This window comes from Cynocephalus volans, chromosome 5, assembly GCF_027409185.1.
Source record: "Cynocephalus volans isolate mCynVol1 chromosome 5, mCynVol1.pri, whole genome shotgun sequence".
Lineage (NCBI taxonomy): Eukaryota > Metazoa > Chordata > Mammalia > Dermoptera > Cynocephalidae > Cynocephalus > Cynocephalus volans.
Window position 1 is genome coordinate 43183911 of NC_084464.1, and position 6406 is coordinate 43190316.

A 6406-nucleotide genomic window follows, 5' to 3' on the forward strand; every position below is an offset into this window, starting at 1 on the left:
ATATCAATCCTCAAAAAGTTTGTGGATTTATACTATCTTTTAATCCTATTTTTCCATGAACTTTTTGAAGTACCTTCATATATCTTATTGGTTCTGTCTCTCTGGAGAACCCTGACTAATACAATGTGATGACTAGAACATTTTAAATTACATGTAGCTTGTATTATAATTCTATTGGACATAGAGCACTATCACAAGTCATAAAGCTTTGAGGTCACAGGCCATATGTTGGATGTTTCTCCTTCAGAGAGTGGCTCATTCTCATTTTTAGTCATCCTAAAGAAGACAGATCCTGGTAGGTGGGCCAGAAGATGAATTGACCATAGCAGGGATAGAGTTGAGAGCTTGTATTTTGAGTTGTAAATGCACACTCAAAGGTACCACCAATCATGGGGAGGCAAGCTAGCCCCTAAAATTTAGAGGGGGCTGAAGGTGAGGCAGAGAAGCATCCAGTAGGAAATCCCAGGTAGGGTGGGGGTTGGGCCTGGGAAATCTGAAAGCAGCTATATCTAATTTCCAATTCTAAGTGTTTCTGGAATTCTCTTCCTTTATCCCTAACTCTTTAGTGTGGTATTATTAAATGTGAGCTGAGGGCAGCTGTGGGGAGCTGAGGGCAGCTGTGGGGAGCTGAGGGCAGAGTCTGTGCCACACCTGGGCTGCCCACTGGCCATCACTTCCTCCCCGTCAGGTCTCAACAGCAGCCTATGGTCCAGCTTGCTGCAGGTTCTGCTCTTCTCCCTGTACCTCATTTACCCTTGGACACAGCGATCTCCTTTCTGGGAATCTGTCCAATTCTCAATGGTGGAAAAAGCTTCATAAACAAAATGTTCATTACAACTTCCTATCTTAACAAAATACTGGAAGAGGCAGAAACACTAACAAGGAAAACTATAAATTATGAACTACGTACTTCACACACTAGTGGGGAGCCACTTAAGTGACATTTGTTAAAACTTCGTATTAGCAAGGGAGATGATAGTGTCATAACAACAAGTTCTTTATAAGTAATAACGGAACACAATTATATATGTGATTGGTGATAATAATATACAACCCCTCCAAAAAAAAAAGGGGCCCTTAAAATAACCACCCAGCTATAGAAAAAAAAGTCTTAAAAAATGGAACCATGACTGTATTAATCAGGGTTCTTCAGAGAAACAGAACTAAAAGAATTTATATATATATAAAAATAAATTTTATATATATAAAAATAAATATATATATTTAACATATATAAATAAAAAATACTTTATATATATAATAGAGAGAGAGATTTTAAGGAATTGGCTCACATGATTGTGGAGACAGGCAAGTCCAAAATTTGCAGGGTCAACCCGTCGGCCAGAGACCCAGGGAAAAGATGATGTTGCAGTTTGAGTCTGGAAGCAGAATTCCCTCTTCTTCAGGGGAGATCAGTATTTTTTCTGTTCAGGCCTTCAACTGATTGAATGAGGCTTACTCACACGAGGGAGGGCAATCTGCTTTACTCAAAGTCCATCAATTTAAAAGTTAATCTAATCTTTAAAAATATCTTCATAGAAACATTGCTAGACATTTTGTAATGTTTGACCAAATCTAGGTACCATGGCTTGGCAAAGTTGACACATTCAATTAACCTTTACAATGACTTAGGGTTTAATACTTTCTAATTTACTTTCAAAATACTTTTCTGTGTTTTCCAAAATACATACGATAACAACGATTTACTTTGATGATGAAAAAGGCCTATAGACACATTTCAAAACACAGCTTCCTCGGGGAAGCCCCAGAGTCTCAGGGGCTGGATGCTTTTCTGGGGCTCCCAATGCCCCCTTTGACAGTTCCCATAGTTCTTCTCACCTCTGTTTTCTATCATTATTATCTCTGCCCAGAGCGTATCTTCCTCTGCTAAATGTCAAACTCTAGAGGTCAGCTACCAAGTCTTATTGCTTCTTGTCTCTCCCTCAAGCATGGGAAACTCTTTTCTTAATAAGTAATTGTTGAGTTGAATCAAATTAAGAACTTCAAATGTTATCTTCTATGGAAAACAATCTTCAAAGGAATTTTATGAAATGGGATTTTAGAAAATGAGAGAAGGAAGATGCAGAGAAACCTGCCTAATGGCGCTAACTTCATCCCTGGGTCATACGCTGATCCTAAGGAACGCCCTTCTGAGAGGAGCAGTCCATACGTGAGTGGAGGGGGCTCATGTTGTTCTAGTTGCTTTGCAAAAATCAACTTGATAAGATTTTCCTGCCTCTGTTGAAACTGCCTAAAAATTATCAATGCTATACTTTATTTGATTTTCTCTAACTTTTTTGCAATTCCTTTCAGTTCTACTTTATTACACATGCTTTAACATCCCTTTTTACTTCTTATCTTGCTTAATGTAATATTAGTGATATCTACTTTGTTTATTTCTGATAAGTTTCCATAAGTGGATGAAATTTTTGTAAACTAAATTCATCTTGCTTTTATTTCCCATGTAAGTTTGGAAATAATTTTTCAAAGATGAAAAATGCTGCTCTCAAGACACAATTAAAATTTTAGTTTAACTCTGCTACACTATTCACCATTTTCGCAATGTGATACTTTGTCGTCACTGAAGTCACCACTAAAGAAAACCTTCACCAGATGTGTTCCCTGGACTTTGGACTTCCTAGCCTCTGAAACTGTAAGCAATAAATTTTGTTTTCATCCAAAAAAAAAAAATTTTAGTTTAAAATAATGTCAGGGCCGGTCCGTGGCTCACTTGGGAGAGTGTGGTGCTGATAACACCAAGGCCACGGGTTCGGATCCTGTATAGGGATGGCCAGTTGGCTCACTGTCTGAGCATGGTGCTGACAACACCAAGTCAAGGGTTAAGATCCTTACCAGTCATCTTTTTAAAAATAATAAATAAATAAATAAAATAATGTCACCTGCTCCATATACAAATATTTATGCCAATTATGCAAGAAACTGATTTTTGAAACAATACACAGGAAATAGATATTGTTTTCTTTATTTTCCTCAGAAAATAAAGATATACACAGTGTTGTCTGGCCCCTTAAACTTGGCTGATGGCTCTGTGTCTTTCTTTCTTCCTTAATCATAAAGGTGACATAAATTCAGTTTATTGAAAGAACATAAGGATAATGAAACAAGAGTTTTCAAAGCTAGTGAAGGTTCTCCGCAGGATAAATGTCACTTAAAATTATCATGTGAATTTCACATTCTTACTACTAGAAATGCTAATTGTTCAGTTATTTTCAGAATTCTCCTGGAGGATCTAAGAACATTAAAGCAATCAGACTTTCCAATCTAAACATGCCATTTTAATGGTTTCTTAAGTTATGTGGACCAGAGGTAAAATTTTTGCAATTGCACATTTTGCATTGCTTTTCTGGAGGACCTAAGCTTTAAACATGAGCAAAAGTATTTTCCTTGTTCTTTCTTCTTAGAAAGGAATGGCAATAGTGGATGACAGAGGAGTGAAGCTTGACCTCTCTGGGTGACTCTGCACCACTCAAATACCAGAGCTCTCCACTCTGATATGCAGCCAAACCTAGTGGCCGCTCTGGATAAGGCGATAGAGTGGACAAGACTGTTAGTCAGAGAAGAGCAGAAAGAGGAGTTGTGTCAGCTGGTCAGCCCAACCTCACAGGCATTCCTTTACACTGACATGATTATTAACTGTCATTACTGCAATCACAATTTGTTTTGCTCAAATTTCAAATACCAAATACCTCATCTTAATGTAAAGCGATTTTTCCTCTAAGAGAAAAGACAATTACATACCAGACAGACAGACAGTCATGTGGTATATTTTAAAAGACAGATATATTTTTAAAAGATCGTGCTTACTATAAGTAAATTACATAGTGAAGAAACATTAAAATAAACTTGAATAAAAAGCCACACTTGAAAAGTTCAAGAGTAGAAAGAAAATAGTTCTTTTTGTTTTATTTCTAATGTAGGAGGAAAGGGAAACAGACATAATATAATCATCTGTTCAGATGAAGGTTTCTGTTGGTCGAAGTAGTTAACACTGGCTTCCTTTCTCCCTTGCCCAAAGCAGTCTTTTCTTGCATAGGCTACTGGGAAGGTGTTCAGTCTTCTGCCACGTGGAGTGTATACATCAGGGCTACTGTGAGTGCCGAGATGGCTCCGATCACCCAGTTGGTCCACCAGCTGGAGTCAGAATCAACAGTAGTAATAAGAGTTTCTGAAGGCTTGGTTAACTTTGATCTGTCATCTGGATGAAGCTCCACAGTGATATAAGTGCTGGACAATTCTGTAGTGTCTGTAGAGCACCCAACATCCTCCAAGTTTTCAGTAACATCACCTCTGGCTTGTCCCCTTAAGACTTCTTCCCCACCAGGGTGCTCTTCCAGAAATTTGGTCAAATTGTACACTTTATGATACCGGATCAGCCAGGTACTTCTGTTGTGGTTCTGAATCTCTTCCAGGGTATATAGTACTTCGTGGCCTGGTCTGACTGCTCAGCCATCGCCGTAGGCAGCAAGCCAGGCCCTGTTCACACAGCCATGCTGGGTGGAGCAGGGCGTGCATCCAGCCGGTTCCACCAGGGACGCTCTCTATGTCTTTCTTAAGTGGGTATTTCAGATGCCTGGGTTTCTAAGGAACTAAAAATGCCACTTACTTTGAATTGCCATCAAAAGCAGTTTTTTCCCATTACACCCCATTTAATAGTTTTCCAGTCTCTGCACAAAGACTTCTAGTGACAACAGGTAGAACTTGGAGGTGAGGAAAGAAAGAGTATAGAACCTGGAAGTCTGGTTGCTCAAAGAGCAAAGAAATTCAGAATTAGGGAAAGGAAAGGGGAATCTGGAAATCGAGCAGCAGTAAAAGTGGGTCTACCTGGGCTCCAGAGCAGAGGTGGGGGGGCCTCCACTGCGGGCCTCAGCCAAGCTCCCTCACTTTCCACAAAGAGGCCTGTGAAGGATTCAGCCTTGGATCAGCCCCGACTCCCAACCCCCACCTTCCCCCACTGCTTTACAACATCTCAGAATGTAAAAGATAATAATTAATTTTAAAAATTAAAGAAAATAAAGAAATAAATAAAAGTGGGTCTAGGGGGCCAGCCCTGTGGCTCACTCAGGTGAGTGCAGCGCTGGTAGTGCAGAGGCCGTGGGTTTGGATCCTATTATAGGGATGGCCGGTGAGCTCACTGGCTGAATGTGGTGCAGACCACACCGTGCCGAGGGTTGCGATCCCCTTACAGGTAAAAAAAAAAAAAAAAAAAGTGGGTTTAGGAAAGGTTTTGTAGTTTGAGTAGCCTAAGGTGTTGGGGTTGATGCAAGTTCACCACAGACCTTACAGAGAGATAGCCTTCTCGGACGCTACACGGTGAACTCTAGAAGAATCTGTAAATAAATGAGATGGTTTTCCCCGATGACCCAGCCAACTTGCCTAATCAGCCCTTTGCAGCTTACCCAGAGAAAAGAAAATCTGAACTTACTGTTCCCCACCTATCTGTGTTTTTCCCCCTCTTCCTTCTATCCTCTTTTTTATAAATCTTCTTTTTGTCTTTGCATGTCAGCCATCAGAGTGACCCGGCTATTCCACTCTCTGCCCACATTTTTTTTCCTGCTGACATCGACATACTATACAATTCTTCCTCTGCTTCCTAACTTCTGGACTTTGCTTTCACTTTCCAAATCAAGGCCCGTCCAGCCTTATTCCTGATCATCATCAACAACGTCACCATCGCACATTGATCACCACCATCAGCACCATCATCACCACCATCATCACCACCACCATCATCACCATCATCACCACCATCATCATCATCACCATCATCACCATCATCACCACCATCACCACCACCATCATCACCACCATCACCACCCCCATCATCACCACCATCACCACCATCATCACCATCATCATCACCACCATCACCACCATCAGCACCATCATCACCACCATCATCACCACCATCATCACCACCACCATCACCACCACCATCACCACCATCACCACCATCATCATCACCATCATCACCACATCATCACCATCATTACCATCATCACCACATCATCACCATCATCGTCATCACCACCATTTAATTCCAGGTTTGTGATAGGAGAAAAGTACATCTAATCCTTACAACAATACTCCTAAGTACTGAGATTCCCCTTTGAGGAAACTGCAGTATGGGACGGTCAACTCATTTGTTCAGTTACACATTTAGTAAGTTACAAAACCAAGATTTAAACCTAGGTTTGCTTGATTCCAAAGCCCAGACTGTTATCCACTACACTAAACTGCTTTCAAAATTCTCTTCCTATCACCAGACACTTCTCGATGTTTCTGTGTGTTAGTGTGAATTCCTAATAGAAAAAATCTGGTTGGTTCAGCTCAACTTTCAGTGCCTGGCCACATCATTGGTCACCAGCCTGCCTATTGATTGGTGACC

General features: G+C 40.5%; 1 pseudogene; it reads right to left on the reverse strand.

Moving 5' to 3' along the window:
* Positions 1–4070: 4070 nt before the first annotated feature.
* On the reverse strand, positions 4071–4471 carry LOC134378854 (cytochrome b5-like; annotated as a pseudogene).
* Positions 4472–6406: the final 1935 nt, after the last annotated feature.